The following is a 17,323-nucleotide window of genomic DNA, read 5'->3' on the forward strand; positions in this document are numbered from 1 at the left end:
GGCCCTAAAAAAACTAAACCCTAACCCACAACATTTCCACCTAAACAGCAAACCCTAGCAGCAAGAAGCACCACAGCCCCCAGCCTCCAGCGTCGTACGACCTCCAGCACACCACCGTACGCCCCACACCGAGTGCCACGTCACCTCCGTAACTACAAAACAGACGAAAACAAAAGCAAAGCAATGAGAAGAAAGAAACAAAATTCATTTTTGTAATCTGAACAAAATTCATTTTTGTAATCTGCTTTCGGCTATAAAAGCCTGAAAATCATCTTTGAAATTTGGACAAGCATACATAGCAATCGAGTACAGAAATCGAATACACTCCAAAGGTGGTTCATTTGTTCATTTTCTATTTTAATTTTCCTTTTCATTTTACTTTGAATCTACCACAAATACGAAAAAAAGAGGTTTTTACTTGCGCTGCGCCTGAGAGAGAGGGAAACGTCTCGTTTCTCCTTTCTTTTCGCTGAGTTTGGCCCATCTTGCGGGGTTTCATTCTCGAACCCACACTTTCTAGGTGACCGGCTTCAAAAAAGGCTGAAAAAGCCCAGTTTTTACGTGCCTCCGACCATCGCCTACGGTGGAGGCTCGCCAGGATCCTAGGCCAGATTGGAGAGAGGGTGAGAGAGTTGAGAGAGTTTTGAATTTTTTTTCTTTTAAGAATGAGGCTGAAATAATTTTTTTTTAAAAAAATGAGTTTAAATAACCATATCAAAACGGTGTTGTTTCATTAGACCCCCCAGACGCCCAAAACAGCGTTGTTTTGGGGGGCCAACCTGTGACCCGACCTATCCACCCGAAGGTCCGCTGGCTAATTGCGCGAATAGCCCTTCCGCTTTTTTTTGTTTTGCAATGCAGTTTTTTTATATTTTTAATTTTTCCCCACAATTTTATTTTGATTACATTTTGGTCCTCTAACCATTTGAGGAATGGACATTGGAATGGCATCGTTTTGGAGACAAAGCATAATTGCCCAATCAGTCCCTCATTCATGGCACGCGTTTCAATTTAATCCTCCCTGCTACTGCGCGTTTTGGAGGGTGGGGTTATTCCCCACTTTAGTCCCTCATTATTTGCGTGTTCGATTCGGTCCTTTTTTTATTTTTATTTTGGATTTGCCCCGAATTTTTGTTTTAAATTCAAGTTAATCCCTTTCTTTAATTATTATGCTATTTTATTATTAAAATTAATTAATTTTAATTTTATTATTATTACTATTATTATTACTATTACTTTTATAATTTATTATTGTTATTGTTACTATTTCTATTATTGTTTTTTTATTATTTATATTATTGTTGTTGTTATCATTATTTCTTATTTTATTATTATTTTATTATATTTATTTTATTATTATTAGTATATTATTATTCTTATTAATGTATTATTATTATTTTCTACTTTATTATTATCACCATATTATTAAACTAATTAATTTTATATTGTTATTATTATATTATATATTTTCATTTCGTATTTATTATTATTATTACCTATTACCCTTTTATTATTATTACCTTTTTATTTTATTTTACTTTATTTGTTTTTCCCTCTTTCTTTGTGATTGTATTATTTCTTGTTTACTTCTAAGTCGTGTTTTTTAAATCGTATATTAGTTTTTTCGTTTACCTTTTTTAGTTTTATTTAAATTATTATTGAAATATGCCTTTATCTATGTTATATTTTATTGTTCGAACATGCTATCTATGCGATCATTTTGTATCGATTCATCACCCCCACTTCATGCATTATGTTTAGAAATGATTAAGTATTTTTACTCCAATGAGATAAATACACATCGCTTTAAAAAGATTTTACACTTGTATTCATTCAAAAAAAAAAAGGATTAAAAATAAAAGTAATATTTCGCATTTTGGGAATTCAAGAAATTGTACCCTAACTTACAGGGTTTCAGTTTCTCGTTAAACCTAAATAACCAAATATCCTTTTAAATTTCGAAATTCGTGAATTTTAAATAAATAAAGGTAATTTTCTGTGTTTAGAAATTCGAGAGATCATGCCCTAACGTACTGGGTTTCTATTTTTCTCGTTCGACCCAAATGACCGAATATCCTTTTAAAATCAAGATGCAAGAGTCTTGAAAATCAAAAGACAAGCTTATTCTTGAGGGTTTAAAATTTAATGTCCTAATGCACTGGATGTGTCCTAATGTCCGAATATCCGCTTCAATTTATCCAAACATTTTTTGTAAAATTGATATTAATAAAAAATAGGATAGTATTTTTTAAAATTCTTTCGAATTTTTAACTTTCAACGCTAAGACATCGACTAATCAATTAGGTACCAATTGTGGGCGTATCGAAGGTGCTAATCCTTCCTCGTACATAACCGACTCCCGAACTCGTTTTCTAAATTTCAAAGACCAAAAATTATCGTTTTAGTAAATTTAAACTTTTATTAAAATGATTAATTTGAAGTGATCCGATCACACCTAATAAAAAGGATTGGTGGCGACTCCACTTTTTTTTTTAAATAAAAGTCGACCCTCATTCAAAAAAAAATGGTTTCGACAGCTTGGCGACTTCATTGGAGAACATAAGAGAGTCAAATCGTAAATTGATTAATTTCTGTCTTTTCATTGAAAATTAAAAAATTCGATTTAAAATACGATCCTTTCATTGCATTTCATCCGTCATTTTTGTGATTTTAGTCGAAACATTTGTTGTATTTGTTCGAGTCTTTAGAAATTTTCGCACATTGCATTGCATGACTATTCGGTTTTACCCTTTTAAGTGGGAGTGAGAAACTATTTCTTCGTGAGCTCTTTACCTCCGTGTAGGATAGTGGATCGCTTTCGGGATACATCCGTACATATGTTTTCGTGAGATTTTCATCTCCGTGTAGCTATAGGGAAATGTATTCCCCTGAACCGAACTCGGTCTATATGAGCCTATAATGGGTGAGGATCGAGGAATCTGCTGGTTCAGGTACACTTTCTTTAGAATCAAACCACATATAGTGAGCCCTAGGAGCCCACTCTAGGTAGAACCACCAAACCTTTAGAGGTCACCCGAAGAGGTGCTCTATTTTTTGTACTGATGTGTTTTGTTTTATTTTGTTTATGATTGCATTGCATTGTATCATCATAGAAAATAAGTGTTGATTCACGTTTAGTTGCTAAATAGAGAGCTTGTCACGGAAAATGAATTTCTTGATAAAGTGGAATATGATACGGCAGTCCGAATATGGTCCGAGTAAACACAACAAGAGAAGGTTGATAGCCCATGGAGGAATATACGACTATGCTTCGCTGCCCAAGGATTCAAGCTGAAAAAGATTATTTGGGAGCCGTCAACTTTCTTAAAGAAGCTATCAAGCCTCACGGGGATGAGTAGGAAATGGACCACAACCTGGATCAAGCAAAAAAGAGCTAGTAGAGGCATCCATTGGGAAGTTCACAAGATTTGATCTTAACATCCGGATATGAAGAAAGGGATCGATGTCTACGCCTAGAGTATGAGGGTAAGGCCGTATATGTTTCTGCTTTATGTAAAGAGATTTGTTATCTAGAAAATTTGTCAGAATTGAAATAGAATCAACGTCTCTTTGATTAACTTATTTGTTTCGAGCTATGCTCCCAACTGTTTTCTTTCTTGTCCATAGTTATGATCTTTTTCAAGCATTTTGCATTGAAATAATGATTAATGGACTAATAAAACTTTCACAAAAGAAGTTATGCATATTACTCTGAAAAGTTTCTAAATAGTACAAGAACCTAAAATAGGACTGTTGTTTAGAACTCACCAAACTTAAGCGTTGGAAATGTTTGAGAAAGAGGAGCTTAAATTGTGACTATCTCTTCAGATTTTTTTGTCAAAGATATCAGTTAAACGAGGAGACAAGATATTGTATCGGTGATACAACATCGACGAATAACGAGTAACCCAAGCATTAAAATGGGATCATTCTAAAAAAAATGATATTCTGCATTCATACAAATATCATACATACACATCTGGTTATGATACCCAAAGAATAGTTTAACAGATCAAATTGATTGAAGAAGCCACAAAATCCTATACTCCTGAGTTGCAGTGGGATGGATTGAAGAAGGTACAAATCCTTTACCCCTAAATTGCAATGGGAGGAATTGAAGAAGATACGAATCCTATACCCCTAAGTTACAGTGGGATGGATGGAAGAAACCAAATTTTATCTCCCTAAAGTTGCAGTGGAGCAAACCAGCTGAGCAAATGGTGATTATTTCTTCAAACTTTCTGTCAAAGATACCAGCTGAGCAAAGAAGGCAGGATAACACATCAGTGACAGAACCTTGATGAACAATGAGTAATGACAATCCAAACATTAAGAAGGGATCATTCTCATGATATTCTGCGTTCATGCAAATATCATCCATACACATCTAGTTAGGACCATTCGATTCATTCTGATCATAACATCCTAATAATTTAGCATAAGCATAAGCCCATCAAACAGATTTTACAGGTCCTATTCCCTAGAGAACGGCGCAACAGACCAGTGAAACCACAAATCTTATACCTCTGAAATTGCAGTAGGCTGGATTCAGTCATCATGGCGAATCTTATCTCCCTGAAGTTGTAGTAGAGTAGATTGAAGCCACAAGTCTTATCTCCCTGAAGTTGCAGCAGAGTAGATTAAAGACAGTGAATCTTATTTCCCTGAAGTTGCAATGGAATAGATTAAAGCTACAAACTATGGCCAATCTTATCTCCTTGTAGTTGCAGTGGAGTAGATTGAAGCCATTAACCTTCTCTCCCTGAAGTTGTAGTGGAGCAGGTTGAATATAGGTCTTATCTCCCTGAAGTTGCAACGGAGCAGACTAAAGATAGCGAATCTTATTTCCCTGAAGTTGCAGTGGAAAAGATTAAAACTACAAACCATGGTGAATCTTATCTCCCTGAAGTTACAATGGAGCAGATTGAAGCCTCTAACCTTATTTCCCTAAAGTTGCAGTGGAATAGGTTGAACATAGATCTTATCTCCCTGAAGTTGTAGTGGAGTAGATCAAAGATAGCGAATCTTATTTCCCTGAAGTTGCAGTGGAACAGATTGAAGCTACAAACCATGGCAAATCTTATCTCCCTCAAGTTGCAGTGGAGTAGATTGAAGCCACTAACCTTATCTCCCTAAAGTTGTAGTGGAGTAGGTTGAATATAGATCTTATCTTTTTGAAGTTGCAATGGAGTAGATCGAAGATAGTAAATCTTATTTCCCTAGCGTTGCAGTGGAACAGATTGAAGCCACCATCCTTATCTCCCTGAAGTTATAGCGGAGCAGACTGAAGATAGAAAATCTCATTTCCTTGGAGTTGTAGTGGAACAAATTGAAACTACAAATTATGACGGATTTTATCTTCTTGAAGTTGCGGTGAAGCAGATTGAAGCCACCAGCCTTATCTCCTTGAAGTTGCAGTAGAGCAAGAAAATACACAAACCTTTTCTCCCTAAAGATGCAATGGAGTAGGTTAAAATTACCAAATTCTTATCTCCTTTAAGTTCCAACGGAGTATATTGAAGCTACAAATCTCTTCTCCCTGAAATTATATTGGAGTAGACTGAAACGACAATTCCTATACCCCTGAAGTTGCAGTGGGTTAGAACGAGACTACCTCGAAGAAGAAGCACCGAAAGAAATCGAGATCCTGCAAGACCAGGCAAATTCGACCTATTTTAAAGTCTTTGCTCCATTCCCGTTACACGACCTTGTAATTTGGACAGGCATACATAGCAATCGGATACACTCCAAAAGTGGTTCATTTGTTCATTTTCTGTTTTAATTTTCCCTTTTATTTTACTTTGAATCTACCACAAATACGAAAAAGAGAGGTTTTTACCTGCGCCGCGTCGGAGAGAGAGGGAAACGTCTCGTTTCTCTTTTTTTTTGTTGAGTTTGGCCTATCTTGTGAGGTTTTGGTCTCAAACCTACACTATCTAGGTGACCAGTTTCAAAAAGGGCTGAAAAAGCCTGGTTTTTGCGTGCCTCCGACCACCGCCTACGGTGGAGTCACGGCGGAGGCTCGCCGGGAGCCTAAGCCGGATTGGAGATGGGGTAAGAGAGTTGAGAGAGTTTTGAATTTTTTTTTTGAGAATGAGGCTGAAATAAAAAATTTTTAAAAAAAATGGATTTAAATAACCATATCAAAACGGTGTTGTTTCGTTAGGGCCCCTAGACGCCCAAAATGGCGTCGTTTTGGGTGGCTGACCCGCGACCCGACCTGTCCGCGTGTTTTTTAGCGGATGGGCTAATTGCGCGAATAGCCCTTCCGCATTTTTATTGTTTTGCAATGCAGTTTTTTATATTTTTTAATTTTTCCCCACGATTTTATTTTGATTACAATTTGGTCCTCTGACCATTTGAGGAATGGACATTGGAACGGCGTCATTTTGGAGACAAGGCATAATTGCCCAATCAGTCCCTTATTCATGGTGCGCGTTTCAGTTTGATCCTCCCTGCTACTGCGCGTTTTGGAGGGCGGGGTTATTCCCCACTTTAGTCCCTCCTTATTATTTGCGTGTTCGATTCAGTCCTTTTCTTTTATTTTTATTTTGGATTTGCCTCGAATTTTTGTTTTAAATTCAATTTAATCCCTTTCTTAAATTATTATTCTATTTTATTATTAAAATTAATTAATTTTATTTTTATTATTAATTTTATTATTATTACTATTTATTATTATTACTATTATTATTACTATTACTTTTATAATTTATTATTGTTATTGTTACTATTTCTATTATTGTTTTATTATTATTATTTATATTATTGTTGTTGTTATCATTATTCCTTATTTTATTATTATTTTATTATATTTATTTTATTATTATTTTCTATTATTGTTAATATTAGTATATTATTATTATGCTTATTAATGTATTATTATTATTTTCTACTTTATTATTATCACCATATTATTAAACAAATTAATTTTATATTGTTATTATAATATTATATATTTTTATTTCGTATTTATTATTATTATTACCTATTACCCTTTTTTTATTATTACCTTTTTATTTTATTTTACTTTATTTGTTTTTCCCTCTTTCTTTGTGATTGTATTATTTCTCGTTTATTTCTAAGTCGTGTTTTTTAAATCGTATATTAGCTTTTTCATTTACCATTTTAATTTTATTTAAAATTTATGTTATATTTTATCGTTCCAACATGCTATCTATGCGATCATTTTGTATCAATTCATCACCCCCACTTCATGCATTATGTTTAGAAATGATTAAGTATTTTTACTCCAATGAGATAAATACACATCGCTTTAAAAAGATTTTACACTTGTATTCGTTCAAAAAAAAAGGATTAAAAATAAAAGTAATATTTCGCATTTTGGGAATTCAAGAAATTGTAACCTAACTTATGGGGTTTCAGTTTCTCGTTAAACCTAAATAACCAAATATCCTTTTAAATTTTGAAATTCGTAAATTTTAAATAAATAAAGGTAATTTTCCATGTTCGAAAATTTGAGAGATCGTGCTCTAACGTATTGGGTTTCTATTTTTCTCCTTTGACCCAAATGACCGAATATCCTTTTAAAATCAAGATGCAAGAGTTTTAAAGATCAAAAGACAAGCTTATTCTTGAGGGTTTAAAATGTCATGTCCTAACGCACTGGATGTAGCATTTTATTACTTCGGGATAAGAAGGTCTTTAGCATCCGCTTCAGTTTATCCAAATATTTTTTGTAAAATTGATATTAATAAAAAAGAGGATCGTATTTTTTAAAATTCTTTTGGATTTTCAACTTTCAACGCTAAGACATCGACTAATCAATTAGGTACCAATTTTGGGCGTATCGATGGTGCTAATCCTTCCTCGTGCGTAATTGACTCCCGAACTCGTTTTCTGAATCTCGCAGACAAAAAATTATCGGTTTAGTAAATTTAAACTTTTATTAAAATGATTAATTTGAGGTGATCCGATCACACCTAATAAAAAGGATTGGTGGCGACTCCACTTTCATTTTTAAATAAAAGTCGATCCTCTTTAAAAAAAATGGTTTCGACATCTACTTTGACAAACTATCGTATCAATTACAACCGTACAGTGGTCAGAGGAAGAGTAAGTCCAGTGCCTTACAGAAAATTCCGAGAAAGAAATCCACCAATCCAAATTCGCTATACCCCTGTTGAGCCTTTCACGGATATTACTTGCCGCGGATCTACCCCTCTCCCACGTAAATTGTAACACCTCGAATTTGGGCCTAAAAGTATTGGGCCTTGAGTGGGGGTCTGTAAGGAGGTTGCATATAGGTATTTAATTGTGCAATGAAATGAAACAATTAAATGTTTGCTTTAGTGGTTAATGACTTAGAGAAGTGTTGGAGAAATCTTGGGTTCAAACTTGGGCTTTAGCAAAAATTTTGGTATTAAGTGAAAAAAACCTGGATGCTTGGATGAGGGCCTTTTAAATTATTGTGTTAAATAAATGACACAAGGAGCAATGTGGTCTAGTAGAAGTGGCGTAATTAAGGTTGTATGGGAGCCTGGGTTCAAGCTTTGGCTCTTGCAATTTATTCTGTTTTTTTTAAGGGAACCTGGACTTTGGCCTTTAGACCTTATAATTAATTGGGGATAAAATATGACACAAAAAGAGCTTGTGGTGAAGTGGCAAGGTGGTGTCATAGAGTTGGCAAGGAGGTCCAGGGTTCGAAACTCATGGCAATCAAAGAGCATTTATTTTACGAACAGGGGGCGGCAAGAGCTGGTGTTGAATTTAAACTCTGATGTTGGAAGGATCCCACATCAGGAAGCTAACATAAGAGGGGATGCGAAGCTGGCTTTAAATAGAGAGAACCATGAGGAGAGTAGAGGTACCTTTCTTGGCTGATCCCTTTCGCTTTATGGCGTGCTCGTTTGGGTTAGGCGTCGGCTAAGAGTGCTCGGAGCGTGGATTAACTCCAGTCTCCAATCAGGTGTGTATTTTCTCGATACTCTAGCTGTAGGATGGCTACTTTGGGCCGCGATGGGCCGAAAGGGGTCATGTGGGCCTAATGGGCCTACGGGCCCAACTGGATAAGTTGTTTGATTATGTAGTAAATATTGGACTAGGCTAGGTGAATCTCATATTTGTGGCTATATTTGGGCTAAAAGGGCCACACGAGCGTGTGGGCCCATTTGGGCCGAGAATAGGCTTTAGGCCCATTCGTATTGTTATCCCTGTTTAGAATACTTTAGTTTACTAAAATACCCTTAGTTTGTAAAATTACTGAAATACCTTTGACTTGTAAAATTACCAAAGCACCCCCGGTTTATAAAATTACCAAAGCACCCCCGGTTTATAAAATTACCGAAATACCGTCGATTATAAAATTACTGAAATGCCCTCAATTTGTAAAATTACCAAAGTACCTTCGATTTACAGAATTACCGTTTTACCCTCGATTTACAGAATTACCATTTTACCCTCGATTTATAGAATTACCATTTTACCTTCGATTTATAGAATTACCGTTTTACCCTCGATTTACAAAATTATCGTTTTACCCTTGATTTAAAAAATTACCAAAATACCCCTGATTTGTAAAATTACTAAAATACCCCTGGTTTGTAAAATTACCAAAATACCCCTGATTTGTGAAATTATCGAAATACTCTCAATTTGTAAAATTATCGAAATACCCCTGTAGGGTAGAATTACCGAAATACCAATGTAGGGTAGAATTACTGAAATACCCTTGTAGGGTAGAATTATTGAAATACCCTTGTAGGGTAGAATTACTGAAATACCCTTGTAGGGTAGAAATACTGAAATACCCCCGTAGGGTAGAATTACCGAGATACCCTTGTGGGGTAAAATTACCATTTTGCCCCTAGGGTGTTAAATGACTGTTTTGCCCTTGTGGGCAAGTGACTGACTTGGACTGTGTGGTTAACGGATTTGATTGTGAATATATGTTGGTGATATGAATGACTTGACTGTGATTGTTTGATTCAAATATGGGTATAACATTCTGCATACATGACATGTTGCATGGGTTGGGTTTTATAAATGAAGGAAGTGCTAAAAGGGCTATGCTCTAGTTTACCGAAAAGGGCTTTGCCCCAGTTTATCAAAAAGGGCTTTGCCCCAGTTATTAAAAGAGGCTAGGCCTCCAGTTATATGATAAAGCAGCTATGCTGCCAATGGAGAGTTTAGTTGGGTGGGTTGAGTTATTCCCCACCATGTAGAGCTTGGTTGGTACGGGTGGAGAGTAGCGGATGGTGGGTTGAGTAGTCTCCCCAAATGGGCTTGCATACATTCATTGATATTACATGTGATATTGAAATGGGCTTATGGGCCATACCGCTTATAGTAAAGGCTTCGGCCAGTGATATGATTTATGAAAAGGCTTCGACCTAGTGATATGATTTATGAAAAGGTTTCGGCCCAGTATATGTCGAGACTGAATTAGGGCTTAGGCCCATATTGCTACTGTTTAATGGCTAAGGCCCAGACTGTACTGTTACTGAATAGGGCTTTGGCCCAGATTGTACTAACACTGTGTTATTCACTGTTTGTTTGTTGTTGGGGATTACACACTGAGTTTTCGTAAACTCACCCCGTTTCTAACTGTGCAGGTAATCCCTAAACTTAGATGGTTTGGAGTTGCGAGGGACTCGGAGATAGCCACACTACTGTTTCTGTTTCTTTTAATTGCAATAAGTAACCGGTTTATTTTTTTTTATAAGTTTTATCTTAATTAATTTTATTATTTGGTTTTGGGTTGTAATAAGGCCATTTTAATTATTTTTCTAGGATTATTTTATTTTATACCCTATATTTTACTGATAACAATCCAAAATGGGTTAGACTTAGGGCGTGTTTCCAAAATGATAATTGTTTTCAAAATAACGCAACGATACAATTAATCGGTTTATCAAAAATATCTACTTAAATGAATTCCAACTTGTTTTTCTCAAAACCTAACCTCGCACCAAAGTGTGGCAATGGTTGTGGGCATGTCTAGGATTGGATCCAATTAAGAGCTTGGTACTTAAGCAACCTTCATGGCTCACCTCCTCTGTTTCGGATACCTACCTGGTGCACAGCTTCCATTCACTTGGTTAAGCTTAACAAAAGTTGGTTTTAAAGCGCTAAAACGAAACATGGATTTTTAACTTTAATGTGACATGTCGGATCCGGCCATAACGTATGGGCCGGGTTTAGGGTGTTACATAAACTATCGACCAATGAACCCCAAATGACTCAAGTCACAATCTTGCAACACAACTCTAAAAGCTTCCATAATCCTCTCTGATCTCAACCTACCTCAATTCTTTTCAAAGGAGTAGGCTATCTCGTTAAAATCCCTTGCAACCAACCACATATATTAAATAAGCTTTTTTCTCAAATTATTACACTAATGACCAAACTATACGTGATAGTATATAAAATTATAAATCGTGGATGTATTAAACATAAGTCCTAATTATATATGGACAATACTTAAAATTATACATGAATTTTGATACAACATAGAATTTGATATATCAACTTTGATTTAGGTTGAATGTATACATGAAACTTTGATTTTGATTTAATTATACACATTTAAAGTAAAAATATATCATTTTATTTTTACATTGAATAATATAATCATTTGTGTATGCAACATACAAACGTAAAATGATATTACATTGACAATGGTATTAATAATTTACGAGAATTAAATAAAAAAATTCATACATAAAATTATATAAAATCAACATTTATTAATAACATTATATATTGTACCTAAATTCATGTTTAACTTTGAAATAAATTCCATTTATATTTTGCTATAAATGATATATCAAATAATATTAAATAATACAATTAAATCACTAGTTAATTGCACTTTTGATAATAAAAAAATTGTAAATATTTATTTGTATTTATTTATTGTGATGTGGATTTCTTTGACTAAATCAACTCATATTAATTGTGGTATTGACTATTTAATTATGGGCATGCTTTTCGAGCTGTAATAATAATAATAATCGAGCCTTAAATTGTCATTAACTAATATGATAAATTATATAGTTTGTTACTTAATTAAAAAAAATATTTTCGGCATCCAAAATAAAAAAAAATATAATTTTACATAATTCGATTATTTTGGCCACTCCCGTTAAAATCAAATACAACAAGATGACATGACATGACAGTTAAAAAAATTGGTATAATAAAAAGTACAACGATCAACTTTTACATATTATTTCAATTTAGTCATAATTTTAAAAAATTAAATCTCAAAATTTACAAATAATCTCAATTTGATCCTAATTCTAAAAAATTCAAAGAAATGATAAAAGTACATAATTATTTTCAATAATAATAAATTTTTCAAAAATATAAAAATTATAAAAACAAATAAATATTTTTAAAAAATATATAATGATAAATTTAAATTTTATATTAATATTAAAAAATATAATTGCAAGTCTTACATAATTAGCCACACTGAACTTTTAAAAATAAAAATGAAACACTGTATACTTCTAACATCAATTTACTGTATAGCCCCAAAACTATAAAATTTACAATGATATCATTCAATTTTAGTGAATCCAATGACAGAACAATGGATGCCTTTTTTTCTTGAATCAACACCAGGCTATTTTAGAAAAAAAAATCCACTATATTTCAAGGCTTGCTATGAATTGAACTAAACTAACTATAAAAGCAATCAAATTCAGTAAAAAAAATTTACACAAATAATTCAATTAGGAATATACCTAAGTGTGGATTAAGTTTTAACTCAATTGGTATGAATATTGTTGCAAATACAGGAGGACGTGAGTTCGAGTGTATTGAAGTGCGTAATCCTACTATTTGTGGATTGGGAAAGGGCCATAGATAATTTTCGAGATTATATCATAAAAAATAAATATGATCAGAATGTATAATAAAATTATATATACATACCGAAAACCCATTTCTTTAATAGCTTTAAAAGTAGGCTCACACAGTCCCAAAAACTCAAATGACTCGGTGCTCATTATCCCACTTCCTCCAATCTTCATTTTCTCCTTTTTCCTCTTGTTCATCATCATTTTCAACTGACGATTGGAGATTTTTATTTTATTTAATACCATTATAATTATAATTATTTAATATTAATATAAAATTAATATTAATTATTTTATTTTATTTAATGTTAATATTAATATAATTATATTTATTTAATAATAATATAAAATTAAATTTTTATTATTATAATTTTTAAATATTTATTTATATGTATTTTTAATTTTTTATATATTATTATTTCTTATCAACAATATTTTTTTAATACTTTTTAGATTTATTATTTTTTGAAAATGTTTATGTATTTTTATATATTTATTTGATTTTTTAGAATGATCAAATTGAGATCATTTATAAATTTTGAGGGTTAATTTTTTAAAAATTATGACTAAATTGATATAATATTTAAAAGTAGAGGAATCAATTTGTTATTATACCAATTTTTTTAACTGTCACGTCATCTTCCAATTTATGATTTTAAGAGGAGTGATAAAATGACCGAATTATATAATGTGAATGCTTAAATTACAAATTTTTTTATTTTGAATGCCTAAAATAAAAATATTTAATAAATTAAGCGACTATCTATGCTATTTACCCTAATTAATAACAAACAGTTAATTATTAGTTTATTAACCTCTTATTGGCTCCTAACTTTAATGAGTTTGATTAATCAATGTCCAAAAAGAGAAAGTAAAGTTAATGCAATAATATATTTTTCTAGTATGCTTTTTCACTTTAAAATAAATAATTGAATGAAGAAAGGAGCACCAACAATTAATTAAATATTTTATAGTATAAAAATTTAATTAATTGGATTGTGGCTGGGGAACCAGATTTCAGAATTTGGTTCTTGTCTTTATTATCTACTCTAACTTAATCCATGCCTTATTGCTCCTCCACTTAATCATCTTTTTGGGATATTTATAATTATTTCTACCTTTATAATTTATGAATCATTAAGTTGATATTTCATCCATTTAATATACTAATTTTAATTTTAATGATTCATACAAAAAATCAAGATGATCTAACTGGGAAAAGCTTTGAATTTATTTTATGAGTTAATATTTATTTAATTAACATCAATATTATTGAATATTTTTTTAAAAAAAATTGCGAGTGAATTTAAATGTATAATGTGTCAACTAAGAAATTTTGACGTTATTTGTAAAGGTTGAGGTTATGAGATTTTGATATCCCAAGTTTAATTCTTATCTTGTGTAAATCATGTGTGAATTATTTTTAGATTTATTCTAATTTAAATCTCGTTATTTATAAATATTCCTTAAAATTATTCTGATTTTGCTCCAATGTACGTAAACATCTTACATCAGCCCCCTATCGTGTTTTCGGAGGGAGGGGGTATCGATTTAGGCAAATCGATCATTAGTCATTGAAAGTATAGCGGGCTAATTTTTAATTAGCATAATAATAAATTTAACCTTTAAAATTTACATTTTTTATCAATTTTTTTTTTTAAATGAGCAACATATGACCCTCAAGCTGATGTTGAAGGCAGTAGCAGATAGGTGACAATGAGTGGGGGTGTGAAAGAAAATATACTTTCTATATATAGAAGTTGATGTTGACGCCCCAATTCTCCTTTGTTAGTCTTATTACACGGTGCTCCCTTCTTCTCCTCGTTTACATTGAAATTAAACACCCCAATACGTGGAAAACCCCCAAAGTTGTTCATATTTTTTCAAATGAAAAGCAATATTGATTAATGATTCAATCTCCTTCGTCTCATTTTGCCTGCTAACAAAATAATTGAAAAAGCTTCTATAAGAAAAGACAATGTCTAACGCAAACATTAGTTATAGAGTGAATTAAATAAGTTGATAAAGGAGTTAGTTTCCACTAAGAAGATTAACAATGCGTAAATAATCACTCTAAAAATGCTGGTCTTTTTCTATTTTACCAATTTGATTGTTTTCCTTACCTAACAGGACACCATGATAGAATGTTGGGTAAAGCTTAAAATCTAGTTCTTTATTAAGCAGAATCGTTCCTTATTATAATATATAGTTCTATAATTTGGACTACATTTGCGGACAATAAATTAATGTTGAACAATGGATTAGATGAGAAATTAGATACAATCCCCTTGCCACTCCACTTTCCTTCACATAAAACAACTCATTTAATTCAATCACGTTGACTCAATTCAAATAAATAAATTTAAAAAATAGAGCAGGTAAATTTAACTCAACTCAAAACTTGCAAGTGTTCCTATATTAATTCTCTTAAGTTCGAGTTTGATTAAGTTTGTTTATTTATTTTTGTATTTAAGTTCGAGTTTAACTCAATAATTAAGCTTAAGGTTAGTAATATATATATATAGGGCAATAACATAATTTAACAATATGAAAAGCTTGAAAAGACTTGTGAGCTGTTTGAGTCAATTATTACTAAGCTCGAGCTCAGCTCGATAATTACTGAATTGAGTTTGAATTTTTTGAGTCAAACTCGAGTAGCTTGCAAGCACCGGTGTCTCATTTACACCCCAAATTGAGTCTGAAATATTTATTATTATTATTATCTAAATTAGTTCTTGAACTTGACAATTGTTTTCACATTAGAACTTAAATTCCTTTTTTTACCTAAATTAATCCCTAAACTTGATAGTTACTTCGATATTAAAATTTAATTTTTTTATCTAAATTAATTTTTTAACATTTCCTTAAAAAAATTATCTTTTAGCATTGTAAATGAAGAATGGAATAGTGTGTCATCTCTCTCCCCATCTTCCCATCCCACCAATATTTATGTTTTATCAAAAAAAAAAAAGATATTAGATGGAAGAGTAGAGGTGTTATAGGTTGGGTCGAGTTCAAGTTAGGCCCGACAAAAAATTTAGGCTTATTTGTTAAGTTTGGGCTTAGTTTGAAAAATAGGCTTAAGATTTTGTCCAAGTCTAGTTTAGGTAAAAATGCTAAAATTAGGGTTTGATCCACCCCGTCCCATATTAATTTTTTTATATTATTTATTATATAAATTTTTTTAAAAAAATTAATACATAAAAAATACTAAATATATTAAAATAAATATTTCTCAATAAATTGAAAATAAATATATATGTATACTTAAATAACACTAATATAGATGCAATTTAACAAGTAAATGCATTTAAAATAGTAACAAAATTAATAATAAAACAAGAGGTATACAATATCTAAATAATAACAACAAAATAATAAAAATATAATAGTGAAATATAGTAAAATAATGAAAAAAATAACAAGAAAATAGAAAACTAAAAATAAAAAAGAGCACAGAAAAGCAACAATATTTTTTCTTTTTGCATATTTGGACCAGTCTAGGCTCGAAGCTAAAAAACTTTACCCTAGACTTGATCCGTTTTTTAAACAATTTTTTTTTACTTAAATTTATTTTTTAGACATATATTTCTACCCAAATTTTTTTACTTTTTAAAATACCTACCCAACCCGCCATGAATAAAACTACGGAAGAGTTTGAGTCAACCGAACAAACTCCCGTGAAACGCTAGCCATAGCCCCATTCTTTTACTTTAGTTTTTATTTTTCTTAGTATAGGTGTGAATAGGAGGTACACGTAATGGAAGGTAGTTGACTTTTGTGGTTCCAACTGGTGTGTATCCAACGACGAAATTCCGACTGAAAATGGTGTCATTCTACACGCCTATGTCACTTCATTGTCAGTCATACCTTTGCTGAAATTTGTTTTTAACAAGTAATGGCTTCTGAATAAACTACCTTACATACATACACACTGAAAATCTGAAATTTTCATCTTATTGTGTGGGGTAAAGTTAAAAAAATTTTGTTAGAGAGAATTAAAATAAAATTATATATTTTTAAGAAAACTAAAATAAAATTATATATTTTTAAGAAAGTTAAGATATAATTTTTTATTTTAAAGATTTATATGTTAATAATTTTTAAAAAAATTAAATCAAAATTATCATTTGTAAGATGAAATTACATTTACTTAAATTAACTTAAAATTTTATAAATTGGAAATTGCTAACCTCTAGAATCGCTCTTGATGTTGTGCTCTATGGTTTGAAATTTAATGGGATACCAAATTCTAGGGTATAATTATATTGCCATAAAAAGTAGTTGATGAATAACTCATATCACGCGTTTGTTTTTTCTTTGGTTTAAGACTTATTATTACTTAGTAGTTTATGTTGTGGTTTGATTAAATCCAAATTTGAGTCGGTATATTTTAGAACGGGAGAAAAAATTCTTTTAATATTATTCTTCTCTTTTATAAAATTCAAAACTAAAATCATACTTAAAAGGAGACATTAAATTTTTTATTATTCGAT

This window comes from Gossypium hirsutum, chromosome A07, assembly GCF_007990345.1.
Source record: "Gossypium hirsutum isolate 1008001.06 chromosome A07, Gossypium_hirsutum_v2.1, whole genome shotgun sequence".
NCBI classification, from domain to species: domain Eukaryota; kingdom Viridiplantae; phylum Streptophyta; class Magnoliopsida; order Malvales; family Malvaceae; genus Gossypium; species Gossypium hirsutum.